We start from the raw sequence: 18,200 nt of genomic DNA, 5'->3' as shown, positions 1-18,200 counted from the left end.
TGTCACCAGATGGATCAGACTGAACAGGTTTCAAACCTCGAGGAGGCTCTTACCTTCTAAACAGGGATGGCTGTTTTCTAGTAAAATCAGGAAAAGGGAAGGAGAAAACTCGAAAGAGGTTCCTCCTGGCGCTCACGTACATGAACCCGAATACTCTCTCAGTCCTCAAAGAGAGACCTGGAGAAGGAGACTTGCTGAAGCAAAGCCACAGGGGTCTCTGAGGTTTCCCTGGCCCCTCGCCCCTGTCCTGCCTGGCTGATGTCAGTATCTCTCTGTGAGGTCACCACCTCCCCAACACCTTTGACCAATAGTCTGAGGTCCTGCAAAAGGCCTTTGTGATGTCACTGCCACACCCCTCCCTTGCTGTGCTAATGTCCTGCCCCTGGCCAGGCACTTTGGAGGTTTGAGCTACTCCCTGTGGGTCACCCCACTCAAGGAGCATTCGTTCTAGGAAGCAAGCCGGCTAGACAGGAAAACATTGGACGCTGCTCCCAATGCTACACTCCGTTTTTCAGAAATTAGTCGACTTTATGGCCAGAAGAGACCATTAGAGCATCTAATCTGACCCCCTGCATATCACAGGCCTCCTGTATGACACAATAGCGGGTGAGAGAGGGGGGTTGGAGGAGGTGAGCGGGTGGGCAGTGGCTGGGGGGCAGATGAGCCGGCGGCTGGCCCCAGCTCACCTCCACTCCGCCTTCCCCCTGAATGCCCCGACCCACTTTCCCCCCTCCCCCCTGCTTCCCGCAAATCAGCTGTTCGTGCAGGAAGCCTTGGCGGGAAGAGAAGCGGTTTGGCGGCTTCGTGCTCAGCTCCAGCAAGGTGGAGACAGAGACAAGGTGAGCTGGGGCAGGGGGGCCGCCCGCACCGCAGCAGGTAACCCGGGGGGGCGCACAGGGGGACCGCTCCCCACACCAGCTCACCCACCTCCCCTCCGCCTCCCTGGGCCTGAACCCCCATTTGCTTTTCATGGCGCATCAGAGGTTGGGCTCGAGCCCATTTGTCTGCACTGTAATTGTATAGTCTTGCAGCCCCAGCCCCATAAGCCTGAGTCAGCTGACCCGGGCTTTGCGACAGGTGCCTTGGCTGTGTTAATCACAGTGTAGACATGACATTAGGCTACATCTCCAGTGCAATGAAACACTCACAGCTGGCCCATGTCGGATTAATTGGGGTCATGTGGCTTGGGCTGTAAAGTTGCAGTGTCCGTGTCTCGGCTCAGGCTCAGTCCCCTGCTCTAGGAGCCCAGAAGGTTGGGAGGGAGTTTAGCAAGTGGAAATGGTAAATCCTGGACTCAATGGCATTTCTCCATTGGTCTGTCTGCTCTGGGGCAGGGACAATAACACGTCCTGCTGCTTTCCTTATTTCAAAGGGCAGTTTAGGATTTTTATTCTCACACACGGTGCACAAAGCAGGACTCAACCCTGGGCATGAACTAAATGATCCACCCACAGATTCTGGCAGCCACAATGAGGCATTTGGTGTGAGAGCTCAGACCTGCCCCTGTCCCAGAGGAAGGGGGTCATCTGTGAGGGGACCGGACCACTGACCTTCCAGCTCCTAACTGCCAAACGTTCAGTAACTCTGTTATCAGTGCCTGTGAGTGTAATTTAAACCATAAAAACAGCCACCCTGGGCTAGACCAAAGGCCCATCTAGCTCTGAATCTTGTCCTATGACAGCAGCCAATAGCAGGTGCCCCAAAAGCCACTCAACAAAGCACCACTGGGAACTGAACCCAGGTTCTCCTGCTTACAAGCTTAACCAGCTAAGCCATGGTGCCTGCTGTTGCTGAAAGCGTCACATCTGCCCACACCTGACTCTCTGCTAATCCCCACTGGGCCCTGACAAGTGTTGCTTGTGTTTGGATTCTGTAAAGCAGAGGAGCAGGGGAAGTTTTGCTCCCAAGGTGGGTGTGTGATTCTTTGGACAGGTCTACACTACAAAATTAGCTCAGTGTAACTACATTACTAGGGGTGTAAAAAATTTACACTCCCCCAAGCAATGCAGTTCTATCAACCCAGCCCCGGTGCAGATAGCGCTGTGTCAACAGGAGGGCTTCTCCCATCAACAGAGCTCGGGGAGGGGTTTGGTTAGTGAAGACTCAGAGAACAGGTGGCCCATGATGCTTGCATTTGGGGAGGCTGGGCATGAGCACTGGAAGCTCCCTAAGAGCTAGTCCGCCTCTTGCTCACTCCTCTCCTCCCCTGCGGCCTCCTTGCCTGCTGCTCGTGCCTCTATACCCTCTGCCCCAAGGTCTGCCCACCACCCACACCTCTCTGCCCCTCCCCTGAGACCTACCCTGCCCACCACCCACACCTCTCTGCCCCTCCCCTGAGACCTGCCCTGCCCACCACCCACACCTCTCTGCCCCTCCCCTGAGACCTGCCCTGCCCAACACCCACACCTCTCTGCCCCTCCCCTGAGACCTGCCCTGCCCACCACCCACACCTCTCTGCCCCTCCCCTGAGACCTGCCCTGCCCACCACCCACCTCTCTGCCCCTCCCCTGAGACCTGCCCTGCCCACCACCCACACCTCTCCGCCCCTCCCCTGAGACCTGCCCTGCCCACCACCCCCACCTCTCTGCCCCTCCCCTGAGACCCGCCCTGCTCACCACCCACACCTCTCTGCCCCTCCCCTGAGACCAGACCTGCCTGCCAACCACACCTCTCTGCCCCTCCCCTGAGACCCGCCCTGCTCACCACCCACACCTCTCTGCCCCTCCCCTGAGACCTGCCCTGCCTGACACCCACACCTCTCTGCCCCTCCCCTGAGACCAGCCCTGCCTGCCACCCCCACCTCTCTGCCCCACCCCTGAGACCCGCCCTGCTCACCACCCACCTCTCTGCCCCTCCCCTGAGACCCGCCCTGCTCACCACCCACACCTCTCTGCCCCTCCCCTGAGACCCGCCCTGCCCACCACCCACACCTCTCTGCCCCTCCCCTGATACCTGCTCTGCCCACCACCCACACCTCTCTGCCCCTCCCCTGAGACCCGCCCTGCCCACCGCCCGCACCTCTCTGCTCCTCCCCTGATACCCGCCCTGCTCACCACCCACACCTCTCTGCCCCTCCCCTGAGACCTGCCCTGCTCACCACCCACACCTCTCTGCCCCTCCCCTGAGACCTGCTCTGCCCACCACCCACACCTCTCTGCCCCTCCCCTGAGACCCGCCCTGCCCACCACCCGCACCTCTCTGCCCCTCCCCTGAGACCCGCCCTGCTCACCACCCACACCTCTCTGCCCCTCCCCTGAGACCGGCCCTGCCCACCGCCCCCACCTCTCTGCCCCTCCCCTGAGACCTGCCCTGCCCACCACCCACACCTCTCTGCCCCTCCCCTGAGACCTGCCCTGCCCACCACCCCCACCTCTCTGCCCCTCCCCTGAGACCTGCTCTGCCCACCACCCACACCTCTCTGCCCCTCCCCTGAGACCCACCCTGCTCACCACCCCCACCTCTCTGCCCTCCCCTGAGACCCGCCCCGCCCACCGCCCCCACCTCTCTGCCCCTCCCCTGAGACCTGCCCTGCCTGCCACCCACACCTCTCTGCCCCTCCCCTGAGACCCACCCTGCCCACCACCCACACCTCTCTGCCCCTCCCCTGAGACCTGCCCCGCCCACCACCCACACCTCTCTGCCCCTCCCCTGAGACCTGCCCTGCCCCCTGCCCCCACCTCTCTGCCCCTCCCCTGAGACCTGCTCTGCCCACCACCCACACCTCTAGGCCCTCCCCTGAGACCTGCCCTGCCCACCACCCACACCTCTCTGCCCCTCCCCTGAGACCTGCCCTGCCCACCACCCACACCTCTCTGCCCCTCCCCTGAGACCTGCTCTGCCCACCACCCACACCTCTCTGCCCCTCCCCTGAGACCCACCCTGCTCACCACCCCCACCTCTCTGCCCTCCCCTGAGACCTGCCCCGCCCACCGCCCCCACCTCTCTGCCCCTCCCCTGAGACCTGCCCCGCCCACCACCCACACCTCTCTGCCCCTCCCCTGAGACCTGCCCTGCCCCCTGCCCCCACCTCTCTGCCCCTCCCCTGAGACCTGCTCTGCCCACCACCCACACCTCTAGGCCCTCCCCTGAGACCTGCCCTGCCCACCACCCACACCTCTCTGCCCCTCCCCTGAGACCTGCTCTGCCCACCACCCACACCTCTCTGCCCCTCCCCTGAGACCCACCCTGCTCACCACCCCCACCTCTCTGCCCTCCCCTGAGACCTGCCCCGCCCACCGCCCCCACCTCTCTGCCCCTCCCCTGAGACCTGCCCTGCCTGCCACCCACACCTCTCTGCCCCTCCCCTGAGACCTGCCCTGCCCGCCACCCCCACCTCTCTGCCCCTCCCCTGAGACCTGCCCTGCCCACCACCCACCTCTCTGCCCCTCCCCTGAGACCTGCCCTGCCCACCACCCACACCTCTCTGCCCCCTCCCCTGACACCTGCCCTGCCCACCGCCCCACATCTCTGCCCCTCCCCTGAGACCTGCCCTGCTCACCACCCACACCTCTCTGCCCCTCCCCTGAGACCCGCCCTGCCCACCACCCGCACCTCTCTGCCCCTCCCCTGAGACCCGCCCTGCTCACCACCCACACCTCTCGGCCCCTCCCCTGAGACCGGCCCTGCCCACCGCCCCCACCTCTCTGCCCCTCCCCTGAGACCTGCCCTGCCCACCACCCACACCTCTCTGCCCCTCCCCTGAGACCTGCCCTGCCCACCACCCACCTCTCTGCCCCTCCCCTGAGACCTGCCCTGCCCACCACCCACCTCTCTGCCCTCCCCTGAGACCCGCCCCGCCCACCACCCACACCTCTCTGCCCCTCCCCTGAGACCTGCCCTGCCCACCACCCACACCTCTCTGCCCCCTCCCCTGAGACCTGCCCCGCCCACCACCCACACCTCTCTGCCCCTCCCCTGAGACCTGCCCCACCCACCGCCCCCACCTCTCTGCCCCTCCCCTGAGACCTGCTCTGCCCACCCCCCACACCTCTAGGCCCTCCCCTGAGACCTGCCCTGCCCACCACCCACACCTCTCTGCCCCTCCCCTGAGACCTGCCCTGCCCACCACCCACACCTCTCTGCCCCCCCCGAGACCTGCTCTGCCCACCACCCACACCTCTCTGCCCCTCCCCTGAGACCCACCCTGCTCACCACCCCCACCTCTCTGCCCTCCCCTGAGACCCGCCCCACCCACCGCCCCCACCTCTCTGCCCCTCCCCTGAGACCTGCCCTGCCCACCACCCACACCTCTCTGTCCCCTCCCCTGAGACCCGCCCTGCCCACCACCCACACCTCTCTGCCCCTCCCCTGAGACCCACCCTGCCCACCACCCACACCTCTCTGCCCCTCCCCTGAGACCTGCCCTGCCCACCACCCCCCTCTCTGCCCGTCCCCTGTGACCTGCCCTGCTCACCACCCACACCTCTCTGCCCTCCCCTGAGACCTGCCCTGCCTGCCACCCACACCTCTCTGCCCCTCCCCTGAGACCTGCCCTGCCCATCACCCACACCTCTCTGCCCCTCCCCTGAGACCCGCCCTGCCTGCCACCCACACCTCTCTGCCCCACCCCTGAGACCCTCCCTGCTCACCACCCACACCTCTCTGCCCCTCCCCTGAGACCCGCCCTGCCCACCGCCCGCACCTCTCTGCCCCTCCCCTGAGACCCGCCCTGCCCACCGCCCTCACCTCTCTGCCCCTCCCCTGATACCCGCCCTGCTCACCACCCACACCTCTCTGCCCCTCCCCTGAGACCTGCCCTGCTCACCACCCACACCTCTCTGCCCCTCCCCTGAGACCCACCCTGCTCACCACCCACACCTCTCTGCCCCTCCCCTGAGACCCACCCTGCCCACCACCCACACCTCTAGGCCCTCCCCCGAGACCTGCCCTGCCCACCACCCACACCTCTCTGCCCTCCCCTGAGACCCGCCCCGCCCACCGCCCCCACCTCTCTGCCCCTCCCCTGAGACCTGCCCTGCTCACCACCCACACCTCTCTGCCCCTCCCCTGAGACCTGCCCTGCCTGACACCCACACCTCTCTGCCCCTCCCCTGAGACCTGCCCTCCCCACCACCCACACCTCTCTGCCCCTCCCCTGAGACCTGCCCTGCCCACCACCCGCACTTCTCTCCCCCTCCCCTGAGACCTGCCCTGCCCACCACCCACACCTCTCTGCCCCTCCCCTGAGACCTGCCCTGCCCACCACCCACACCTCTCTGCCCCTCCCCTGAGACCTGCCCTTCCCACCACCCACACCTCTCTGCCCCTCCCCTGAGACCCGCCCCGCCCACCGCCCCCACCTCTCTGCCCCTCCCCTGAGACCTGCCCTACCCACCACCCACACCTCTCTGCCCCTCCCCTGAGACCTGCTCTGCCCACCACCCGCACCTCTCTGCCCCTCCCCTGAGACCTGCCCTGCCCACCACCCACACCTCTCTGCCCCTCCCCTGAGACCTGCCCTGCCCACCACCCCCACCTCTCTGCCCCTCCCCTGAGACCCGCTCTGCCCACCACCCGCACCTCTCTGCCCCTCCCCTAAGACCCGCTCTGCCCACCACCCGCACCTCTCTGCCCCTCCCCTGAGACCTGCCCTGCCCACCACCCACACCTCTCTGCCCCTCCCCTGAGACCTGCCCTGCCTGCCACCCACACCTCTCTGCCCCTCCCCTGAGACCTGCCCTGCCCACCACCCACACCTCTCTGCCCCTCCCCTGAGACCCGCCCTGCCTGCCACCCACACCTCTCTGCCCCACCCCTGAGACCCGCCCTGCTCACCACCCACACGTCTCTGCCCCTCCCCTGAGACCCGCCCTGCCCACCACCCACACCTCTCTGCCCCTCCCCTGAGACCTGCCCTGCCCACCACCCCCACCTCTCTGCCCCTCCCCTGAGACCCGCTCTGCCCACCACCCGCACCTCTCTGCCCCTCCCCTCAGACCCGCTCTGCCCACCACCCGCACCTCTCTGCCCCTCCCCTGAGACCTGCCCTGCCCACCACCCACACCTCTCTGCCCCTCCCCTGAGACCTGCCCTGCCCGCCACCCACACCTCTCTGCCCCTCCCCTGAGACCTGCCCTGCCCACCACCCACACCTCTCTGCCCCTCCCCTGAGACCCGCCCTGCCTGCCACCCACACCTCTCTGCCCCTCCCCTGAGACCCGCCCTGCTCACCACCCACACGTCTCTGCCCCTCCCCTGAGACCCGCCCTGCTCTCCACCCACACCTCTCTGCCCCTCCCCTGAGACCCGCCCTGCCCTCCACCCACACCTCTCTGCCCCTCCCCTGAGACCCGCCCTGCCCACCGCCCGCACCTCTCTGCCCCTCCCCTGAGACCCGCCCTGCCCACCGCCCGCACCTCTCTGCCCCTCCCCTGATACCCGCCCTGCTCACCACCCACACCTCTCTGCCCCTCCCCTGAGACCTGCCCTGCTCACCACCCACACCTCTCTGCCCCTCCCCTGAGACCCACCCTGCTCACCACCCACACCTCTCTGCCCCTCCCCTGAGACCTGCCCTGCTCACCACCCACACCTCTCTGCCCCTCCCCTGAGACCCACCCTGCTCACCACCCCCACCTCTCTGCCCCTCCCCTGAGACCTGCCCTGCTCACCACCCACACCTCTCTGCCCTGCCCTGAGACCTGCCCTGCTCACCACCCACACCTCTCTGCCCCGCCCCTGAGACCCACCCTGCCCACCACCCACACCTCTCTGCCCCTCCCCTGAGACCCACCCTGCCCACCACCCACACCTCTCTGCCCCTCCCCTGAGACCCGCCCTGCCCACCGCCCACACCTCTCTGCCCCTCCCCTGAGACCCACCCTGCCCACCGCCCCCACCTCTCTGCCCCTCCCCTGAGACCTGCCCTGCCTGCCACCCACATCTCTCTGCCCCTCCCCTGAGACCTGCCCTGCCCACCACCCACACCTCTCTGCCCCTCCCCTGAGACCTGCCCTGCCCACCACCCACACCTCTCTGCCCCTCCCCTGAGACCCGCCCTGCCCACCACCCGCACCTCTCTGCACCCTCCCCTGAGAACCGCCCTGCCCACCACCCACACCTCTCTGCCCCTCCCCGAGACCTGCCCTGCCCACCACCCACACCTCTCTGCCCCTCCCCTGAGACCCACCCTGCCCACCACCCACACCTCTCTGCCCCTCCCCTGAGACCTGCCCTGCCCACCACCCACACCTCTCTGCCCCTCCCCTGAGACCTGCCCTGCCCACCACCCACACCTCTATGCCCCTCCCGTGACACTCATCCTATCCACCACCCATGCCTCTCTGCCCCTCCCCTGAGATCTGCCCTGCCTGCCACCCACGCCTCTCTGTCCCCTCCCCTGCCCAGCCCAGCCCAGCCCAGCCCACCGCTTGCACCTCTCTGCTCCCGCCCTGAGACCGCTGTGCCCACCTCTTTCTTCATGCTGCTGTTGTTATTCCATGAAACATCAGGGATGGAATAAAAAGCTGAGTTTACTCCAGGGTGAGGAAAGAGAGGAGCCACCAACCTCCTGGCAAAGCTCAGTGCCCGAGAGAAAACCTGCCCCTTGCTATCGCAATCACTGATGTGCTGGGGATATGGTGGGAAAGGGACTGTCTGAATTAAGGCAGGATTAATCAAGGCAGGAAAGGGACAACAATCCTCTGCAACGTCATTAACCACAAACATATTCTCATCATACTCCAGCCAGAAGGGAAATGGGGAGGAATTCTTGCTGTTCAGCCATGGACACAAGCACAGCAGTGTGTGGGGTGTAGAAGCTGGTCTGGTTAAACAATTGGAAATGATCACTCAGTGAGATCAGAACTAGAGTGTAGTGAGAAAACTGCATAAAGCAAATAGTTGTGGCTGAGTGATTAAGGTGATAGATAAGAAATCCATTGGTGGCTCCCTGCTTGGGGTTGAGTCCTGCCAACTATGGAGGAACTTACGGTTCTTTAAATTTAACAATTTAGTTTCAGTGGCTGAGCATCCTTGGTGTCAACAGGAGCTAGGTCTTGCCTCACTCTCAGGCTGTGTCTACACAACAGAGTTATGCGGCTTTACTTAAAGCATTTTAATTAAACTGCTGTTGCATATCCACACTGTGCGGCTTGTGTCACCAGAGCACATCCACGCTAGCAACTCTTGGATCGCCACAGAGAGCAGTGCATTGTGGGTAGCTATCCCACTGTGCAACTGGCTGCAGGGTGCTTTGGGAGGGGTTTGCAATGTCTCATAGGCTGGTACAGCATCACATCCTACTACATTGACAGCTGCTTTTCACCTGAAGTGTGTGTGATGGGGCAGAGACTGTGTGTGCGTGGGGAGAGGGAGTGTGTGTGTTAGAGAAGAGTGAGTGTGTTGGTGCGCTGTCTCTAAGTTCAGACAGCTGCTGGAAGCAACCAGTCCTGAGGCAGGGGGAGGGGGACAGCACCGATATCAGCCCCCGCTTCCCTCACTGGCTCAGCACAGCACAGCAGTCTCTGTCACACACACACACATGCTGCTACCTGCCTGGCTCGGTGTCAGGGGTGCTGGCTCATGGGGGTTTAGAGGGCCATGGCCCCACTACTTTTTACAAGCCGTAAGAATGAACGACAGAAGGGTGGACAGAGTGGAGTCTTGGGGGGAAGAGGGTTTCTGTGGATGAGGCCTTGGGGGAGGGGTAGGACGAGGCGTCAGGGAGAAGGGGTGGTGTGGGGTTGGGGGCCTCAGGGAGAAGGGGTGGAGTGAGTGTGGGGCCTTAGGGAAGGGAAGTCATGGTGGCACCACAGGTCTCATGCCAGTGCCTCCCCCCTCCCCCACTGTAAGGAAGCTTCCGCCGCTTGCTCTGTGTTCGCAGGGCAGGAGAGAGCAGCATCTATGGCAGTGATTTGCTCCTGGCTGCCGGAGCAGAGCAGCAGGCTCAGCTGTCAGAACGTCCCAGAGTGATGAAAGGAGAGGGGCTGATGTCTCTGTAGCAGGAATGCAGGGCAGGCGAGTTCACAGCAGGCATTGTGGGATACTGGAGGAGGCCAGTTATGGTGATTTAATGACCAGCAGCATTTACACTGGCACGCTGTCACTTTAAGTTTGCTGCAAAAAGCTCTAGGCCTCTCGTCGAGGTGATTTTATTTTGTCACCAAAACAGGGCAGTTTTGTCGCCAGACGTGGTATTGCAGTGTGTGCACCAGCCACAAGCTGCCGACCGAGGGAGTGTTGTGTGTTTTTCACACACCTGATCAATATAATTCTGCTGAAATAACTGTGTAGTGCAGACCTGGCCAAAGATTCACACACACACACACAACTTGCAAGGAAAACGTCACCTGCTCCTCTGCTTTGAAGAATCCAAACACAAGCAAAGCTTGTCAGGCCCCAGTGGGGATGGCAGGGAGTCAGGTTTGGGCAGACATGACACCTTAATCATAGGCAGGCACCATGGCTTAGCTGGTTAAAGCACCTGTTTCATAAACAAAAAATCCTGGGTTCAACTCCCAGTGGTGCCTTATTGACTGGTTGTTGGAGCACCTGGTATGGGCTACTGTCAGAAGACAAAATAAGGAGCTGGAGGGACCTTTGGTCTAGCACAGGGTGGCGGTTTTTACAGTTTAAATTACACTCACAGGCACTGATAACAGAAAGTTACTGAAAGTTTGGGAGTTAGGAGCTGGTAGATGAGTGTTCTAAGCCCCTCGCAGATGACCCCCTCCCTCTGGGACAGGGCAGGTCTGAGCTCTCACACCAAATGGCTCATTGGGGCTGCCAGAATCTGTGAGCAGCTCATTTAGTTTCCACCAAGGGTTGAGTCCTGCTTTGTGCACCGTGTGTGAGAATGAAAATCCTAAACTGCCCTTTGAAATAACGAATGCAGCAGGACATGTTATTGTCCCTGCCCCAAAGCAGACAGACCAGTGGAGAAATGCCATTGAGTCCAGGGTAATAGTCCACTGCCATTTTACCTTTTTCACTTGCTAAAGTCCCTCCCAACCTTGTGGGGTCCCAGATCCCGGTATTGAGCCTGAGCCGAGATATCTACACTGCAAATTTACCACCCCACGGCCCTAGCCTGGGAGCCTGCACTGGCACGGGACAGCGCTGGGTGTTTCATTGCAGTGTGGACATAGCCTAGCATTATGTCTACACTGCCATTAACACACCCAAGTCACTATTCTCAAACCCTGGGTCAGTTGATTCAGGCTTGTGGGGCTTGTGCTGCAGGGTTATAAAATTACAGTGTAGACACTTGGGCTTCAGCCCAGCCTCCGAGACCCCACGAGGGGTGAGGGTCGCCGAGCCTGGGCTCCAGTCTGAGCCCAGATGTCTATGCTGTAGTTTTTAGCTCCACAACCTGAACCCCAGGAGCCCAAATCAGACCATCCAGGCCAGCGGGATTTTGTCACGGTATAGATGTCCTCTCAGGGTATGTCTACACTGCAATTTAAGCCCAGGGTTAGTAGAAGTCATGTCAGCAGCCCCAACACATAAACATAAACCATGAGGGAAAGACCCACCCCCAGATAAGCTGGGCAGTGTCCTTCTCCCTACGGTTCGTAAGTCCAGCAACCAAAAGTCCTTTAACATGAGCCATCCCCTCTCTGCACCCCACTCACAGCTGTTGTCCTTAGTCAGTGCAAGCCCAGAGGTGCCTCTGTAGAGTTCACCTGCCATCCTGGGTGGAAAAGGGGGGAAAATAAGAAGGCCCCGTACTCACTATGTTGTCTAGGGAGTCACTCATCCATCCACAGCCACCCTGTCCTAAAGTTGGTCTAACACCTAAATTTTAGCATTGGGACCCAAGCCCCAGCCCACTTGGCTTTGGAACCCCTGTCCCCTGCCTAGCAAGTGCTATTGAATTGAGGGTGAGTCCCTCAATCGGGGTCTGCCAAGCACAGTTGTGCTGCCCTCGATTCACACAAGAAGGTTAACAACCCTTTATTTCTTCTGCCCCTGTAACATGGAGACTGGGAATCCAACACCAGCCCCAAGTGATCATTTCGGCAAGCAACCCAAACTATTTCCAACACACTGTAAAATCCACATGCAGCCTCATACACAAAACCTTGCAAGAAAATCTTCCTGAGGGGGTCTGAAGCACCTGCTGCTGGAGGGAAGGAGGGAGCCGTGGATTGGGATTGAGGAGCAGCATGAGGAGAAGGGGCCTGTGGGTTGGGACAGAGGAGAAGGGTGAAGAGGAGCAGGCTCTGGTTGGGAGTGAGGAGCAGTGAGCATAGGAGGGACTGAGGGTTGGGTCTGAGGGGCACTGGGAACAGAGGGGACATGGGTTTAGGCTGAAGAGCATCTTCATTTGGGGATCCAGCAGGACTGGGGAAGGCAGCAGGTGATTCTAATTCCTTAGGGATATTCTGTGTGTGTGTGTGTGTGTGTGTGTGTGTGCGTGCGTGCGTGCGTGCGTGCAGGGGAGGAACATGCTCTATGCCCAGAGGCCTTTATTCCTCCAGGCTGCAAGGACAGAGGGGCTGTCAGGAAGTTGCCCCTTCAAACCCACACACAAAAAGGCCCTTCTGAGGAAAGGGAAAATCCTGAAGAGAAAAAGTAACATCAAAGAGGACTCCAGCAAGACAGTGTAAGATCTTGTGGAGTAGTTTATCACCTGACCAGGGACTTGAACCCTGGACCCTCAGATTAAAAGTCTGATGCTCTGCCAACTGAGCTAGCCAGGCTTGCAAATAAAAACAACAAGTTGGTGCAGAGGAGAAACTAGTCAAGAAAACAAGAGCGGGAAACAATATGGGAAACCTGCTGCTCTCTCTGGCCTGGTCAACACTACGAGTTTATATCGAATTGAGCAGCATTAAATCGCATTAACCCCGCACCCGGCCACACAACGAAGCCCTTTATATCGATATAAAGGGCTCTTAATACCAGTATCTGTACTCCTCCCCGACGAGGGGAGTAGTGCTGAAATCGGCATTGCCATGTCAGATTAGGGTTAATGTGGCCACAATTCGATGGTATTGGCCTCCGGGTGCTATCCCACAGTGCACCATTGTGACCGCTCTGGACAGCAATCTGAACTCGAATGCACTGGCCAGGTAAACAGAAAAAGCCCCATGAACTTTTGAATTTCATTTCCTGTTTGCCCAGCGTGGAGCGCCGATCAGCACAGGTGACCATGCAGTCCCAGAATCAAAAAAGAGCTCCAGCACTGACTGTAGGGGAGATACTGAAGCTGATCTCTGTATGGGGAGATGAATCTGTTCTATCAGAACTCCGTTCCAAAAGACGAAATGCCAAAACATTTGAAAAAAATCTCCCAGGCCATGATGGACAGAGGCCACAACAGGGACTCAACACAGTGCTGAAACTTAAGGAGCTGAGACAAGCGTACCAGAAAGCCAAAGAATGAAATGGACACTCACGGAGGGAGGGGCGGCTGATGACTGTAGCTATCCCACAGTTCCCGCACTCTCCAAAAACCATTTGAATTCTTGGCTGAGTTCCCAAAGCCTGAAGGGTCAAAAACATTGTTGCGGGTGGTTCAGGGTATATGTCGTTGCCCCCCTCCTTCCCCGTGAAAGCAAAGGGAAAAAAATCATTTCTCGCCTTTTTTCAATGTCACCGTATGTCTACTGGATGCTGCTGGCACATGTTGTGCTGCAGCGCTACACAGCAGCATCCCCTTCCCTTCCCTTCCCTTCCAGATGGCAGATGGTACAGTAGGACTGGTATCCGTCATCGTCGTCCCATGAGTGCTCCTGGCTGGCCTTGGTGAGGTCGCCCAGGGGCACCTGGGCAAAAATGGGAATGACTCCCAGGTCATTCTCTTCTTTAAGCTTTGTCTAATGGAGATTCAGTCCTGCCTGGAATATCATAGCAGCTGGAGGCTGCCTGCCCCTCCCGCTTTGAGCTCTACTTGCAGAGGCAATAAAGTCAGAGTTGTTTCAAATTCCTGCATTCTTTATTACTTCATTGCTCAAATAGGGGGATAACTGCTACAGTAGCCCAGGAGAGGTGGGGGAGGAGGGAAGCAATGGGTGTGGTTGTTGCAGGGGCACCCCTTAGAATGGCATGCAGCTCATCATTTCTGCGGGATGTCTGGGGCTCTGACCCGGAGCGGCTGTTTGCCTCTCTGGTTCTTTAGTAGGCTTGCCTGATAGTCTAGACAGGACTGACTCTCCCTTTAGACAAAACGTTAAGAAGGGAATGACCTGGGGAGTCATTCCCATTTTTGTCCATGCGTCCCCGGCCGACCTCACCGAGGCCGGCCAGGAGCACCGATGACAGCAGCAGACAGTACATTATGACTGGTCACTGTCATTGTCAACTTGCAAAGCAGCAGACGGGACGGTATGGCTAGTAACTATCTTTGCTATCTTGCAAAAGGCAAGGGGATGCTGCTGTGTAGCGCTGCAGTACCGCGTCTGTCAGCACCATCCAGTAGACATACGGTGACAGTGAAAAAAGGCTGAACGGGCTCCATGGTTGCCGTGCTATGGCGTCTGCCCGGGCAATCCAGGGAAAAGGGCGCGAAATGATTGTCTGCCGTTTCTTTCACGGAGGGAGGATTGAGTGACGACATTTACCCAGAATCACCCATGACACTGTTTTTGCCCCATCAGGCATTGGGATCTCAACCCGGAATTCCAATGGGCGGGGGAGACTGCGGGAACTATGGGATAGCTATGGGATAGCTACCCACAAAGCAACACTCTGGAAATTGACGCTAGCCTCATACATGGACGCACACCACTTAATTAATGTGCTTAGTGTGGCCGCGTGCACTCGACTTTATACAATCTGTTTCCAAAAAACAGTTTCTGTAAAATTGGAATAATCCTGTAGTGTAGACATACCCTGTGATTAACAACTTTGGTGGCTAATTGAAAGGCTGATGGTTCAAACCCAAGTGAAGATGGAGGTGTTTTTTTAGTGATGAGAATCCAGTACATTTTAACAGGCAGAAAAGTGCCTCAATGCTGCTCTAGCCTCATTGGGCAAGCATAATTGGCACTTTTGCCAGATGCATTGGTGGTATAGTGGTGAGCATAGCTGCCTTCCAAGCAGTTGACCTGGGTTCGATTCCCAGCCAATGCAGGGATGTGACATTTTCTCTACTGGGAATTGGTTTTATTTCAGTCACCTTGTATCAGTTTATCAATGAAATGAGAGAATCAATGTCCTGCAGGTCATTCAACACACAATGGAGGAAGAAAGGGGCGGGACTATACAATGAGCTGTTGGAGTTATCTGGTATTACAATGTTTGGTTTATTTAAAAAAAAAATCTTTACTTCCCTCTCCCTTTTAGACTCAAAGCCTTTAAGGTCAGAAGGGAACAATGTGATCATCTAGTCCGACCTGCTGCACCTTGCAAGCCAAAAGACCCCACCCACCCACTCCTGTAATAGACCCAGGAGGGGAGGCAGCTCTGTGCATTGCCCCTACCCCAGCAGCACATGGAGGCCCTCTGCTCCCCTCCCCACATCAGTGTGCAGAGATGTGCCAGCAGCACTGAGGTGGCTCCCTGCCCACTCTGCCTCCATCCCTCCGTGCCGCTCCCAGAAGTGGTTGGCATGTCCCAGCATCCCCTGGGGTGGGGGGAGTGTCTCCATTCACTGCCTCTGCCCCGAGTACCAACTCCGCAGCGCCCATTGGCCAGGAACTGCTTTCCAATGGGAGCTCTTGGGGCGGCGCCTGCAGGCAGCGGCACACAGAGACCTCCTGGCATGGCCCACCTAGGACCTGCTGCCGCAGGGTTGTGTGTACCAGTCACTTTGGGAGCTGCAGTGCCCAGGGTAAGCGCCACCCCTCCTGCACTCCAATCCCCTTCCCCAGCACAGAGCCCGCACCCCGCACCCAAATTTCCTCCCAGAGCTTTGCTTGTCTTCCTTTCACCCAGAACTGTCCTTCTTCTCCTGGGCTGCAAGTAGCCATCCCTGGGAAGCCAAGAGACAGGCACAGGATTCTACCTCCCAGCAGCCAACCGCACCTCCCCAGGCTTTGCAGAACGAATGGTGACACTCTACTAACCCCACTTAGCCGCACTGAGGTGCTTAGCTTCTGCCCTGCCTTCCTCAGCTCGACTTTCCTCTTTTGCCCCATTGCTGCCTCACTTACTCCTTTGGCAAGTCACACAGAGGAGGCCAGCAGGAAGAGCCGGCCGCCATAGGCCAACCTCCCAGGGCAGAGGAGACCAAGCCACAAGGCTTCAAAAGGTGACTGGCCAAGGTCCTCTAGCTTTCCCCTGCTGATGCCAAGGCTTTTTCCCAGCTCATTTCACCACCCACTATCTTGCAGGGGTTGAGTTTATCGCAGGTGTTACCCAAAATTGGGCCAGCTAGTAAGCTAATGACCCACCAGAGTTTGGCAGAAAGCAGCACGTTTATTATACTGACAGCTAAGCTCAAAAGAAGAAGCGGGGGGCTGCGGGGGTGTCACACTCACACTTGCATACTCACGCTCCCAGGACAGGCACAGCACTGGAGATGTCAGGATTCTGCAAGGTAAGGCAGTCCGGGCAAAGGGCATTCACTGGAGGTACAAGCTTGTGAGTGCTCTCCTGAGCACAGGGCCCCTTCCCCTTTTAAGGGCCTGCACCTCATGGCCTGCGACTAGAGATGACTTGGCTGCATCTGGTTGGTCACACACCACCTTGGGCAGTGTCCATGCTCTGGGTGTGTGAGCGCTGCCTAATTAGCGTCCCAGACACCTTGTCTACCTGGGAGCTCTTCTGCTCTTCAACCAGTCCATTCATCCCACGAGCATTCCAGGGGGGAGCTGGAGGGGAAAAGCCACTTCACAGGCATTCAGAGAGGGAGAGGAGAGAAAAGTGGGAGCGGGGGAAGTATAACAGACCTTCTGAGCATAGAAATCACTGCTGTTCCTACAACAGCAGGGACAGGCCAGTAGGAGCTCGGAAAATTAAGCCATTGTGTTTCTGCCTGGTTTCGAACCAGGGACCTTTTGCATGTTAGGCAAACGTGATAACCACTACACTACAGAAACTCTATCAGAAGCCTTTGCCCCTCCCTTCATAAGTACATGAGAATGGCCATACTGGGTCAGACCAAAGGTCCATCCAACCTCGCATCCTATCTGCCAACAGTGGCCAATGCCAGGTGCCCCAGAGGGACTGAACAGGTAATGATCAAGTGATTTCTCTCCTACCATCCATCTCCACCCTCTAACAAACAGAGGTTAGGGACACCATTCCTTACCCATCCTGGCTAATAGCCATTCATGGACTTAACCTCCATTCATTTATTAGCAAAAAGAAAGAGGAGTACTTGTGGCACCTTAGAGACTAACAAATTTATTTGAGCATAAGCTTTGCTGGGCTAAAACCCACTTCATCGGATGCATGCAGTGGAAATACAGCAGGAAGATATATATATATATACAGAGAACATAAAAAAAATGGGTGTTGCCATACACACTATAACGAGAGTGAGCAGTTAAGGTGAGCTATTATCAGCAGGAGAAAAAAACCTTTTGTAGTGATAATCAGGACGGCACATTTCCAACAGTTGACAAGAAGGTGTGAGTAACAGTAGGGGGACAAATAAACATGAGGAAATAGTTTGACTTTGTGTAATGACCCATCCACTCCCAGTCTTTATTCAAGCCTAATTTAATGGTGTCCACTTTGCAAATTAATTCCACTTCAGCAGTCTCTCATGAGAGTCTGTTTTTGAAGGTTATTTGTTGTAATATTGCGACTTTTAGGTCTGTAAATGCGTGACCAGGAGATTGAAGTGTTCTCCGACTGGTTTTTGAATGTTATAATTCTTGACATGTGATTTGTGTCCATTTATTGTTTTACGTAGAGACTGTCTGGTTTGGCCAATATACATGGTGGAGGGGCATTGCTGGCACATAATAACATATATCACATTGGTAGATGTGCAGGTGAACGAGCCTCTGATAGTGTGGCTGATGTGATTAGGTCCTATGATGGTGTCCCCTGAATAGATATGGGGACAGAGTTGGCAATGGGCTTTGTTGCAAGGATAGGTTCCTGGGTTAGTGTTTCTGCTGTTTGGTTGCTGGTAAGTATTTGCTTCAGGTTGGGGGGCTGTCTGTAAGCAAGGACAGGCCTGTGTCCCAAGATCTGTGAGAGTGAGGCATTGTCCTTCAGGATAGGTTGTAGATGCGCTGGAGAGGTTTTTGTTGGGGGGCTGAAGGTGACGGCTAGTGGGGTTCTGTTACTTTCTTTGTTGGGCCTGTCCTGTAGTAGGTGACTTCTGGGTACTCTTCTGGCTCTGTCAATCTGTTTCT

The 18,200-nt window shown here is 58.1% G+C and overlaps 4 non-coding genes across 4 annotated transcripts; 2 read left to right on the top strand and 2 right to left on the bottom strand.

Moving 5' to 3' along the window:
- Positions 1-10,395: 10,395 nt before the first annotated feature.
- On the top strand, positions 10,396-10,469 carry TRNAM-CAU. The gene has a single exon. It is a non-coding gene; the product is annotated as a tRNA-Met (tRNA).
- Positions 10,470-12,571: 2,102 nt separating this feature from the next.
- On the bottom strand, positions 12,572-12,644 carry TRNAK-UUU. Its single transcript has one exon. It is a non-coding gene; the product is annotated as a tRNA-Lys (tRNA).
- A 2,302-nt stretch (positions 12,645-14,946) lies between these two features.
- On the top strand, positions 14,947-15,018 carry TRNAG-UCC. The gene has a single exon. It is a non-coding gene; the product is annotated as a tRNA-Gly (tRNA).
- A 1,837-nt stretch (positions 15,019-16,855) lies between these two features.
- Positions 16,856-16,928, bottom strand: TRNAV-AAC. Its single transcript has one exon. It is a non-coding gene; the product is annotated as a tRNA-Val (tRNA).
- Between the last annotated feature and the right edge of the window lie 1,272 nt (positions 16,929-18,200).

The sequence above is a fragment of the Mauremys mutica genome, unplaced genomic scaffold, assembly GCF_020497125.1.
Source record: "Mauremys mutica isolate MM-2020 ecotype Southern unplaced genomic scaffold, ASM2049712v1 Super-Scaffold_100104, whole genome shotgun sequence".
NCBI classification, from domain to species: Eukaryota; Metazoa; Chordata; order Testudines; family Geoemydidae; genus Mauremys; species Mauremys mutica.
This window is presented reverse-complemented; position numbering and strand designations above follow the sequence as displayed.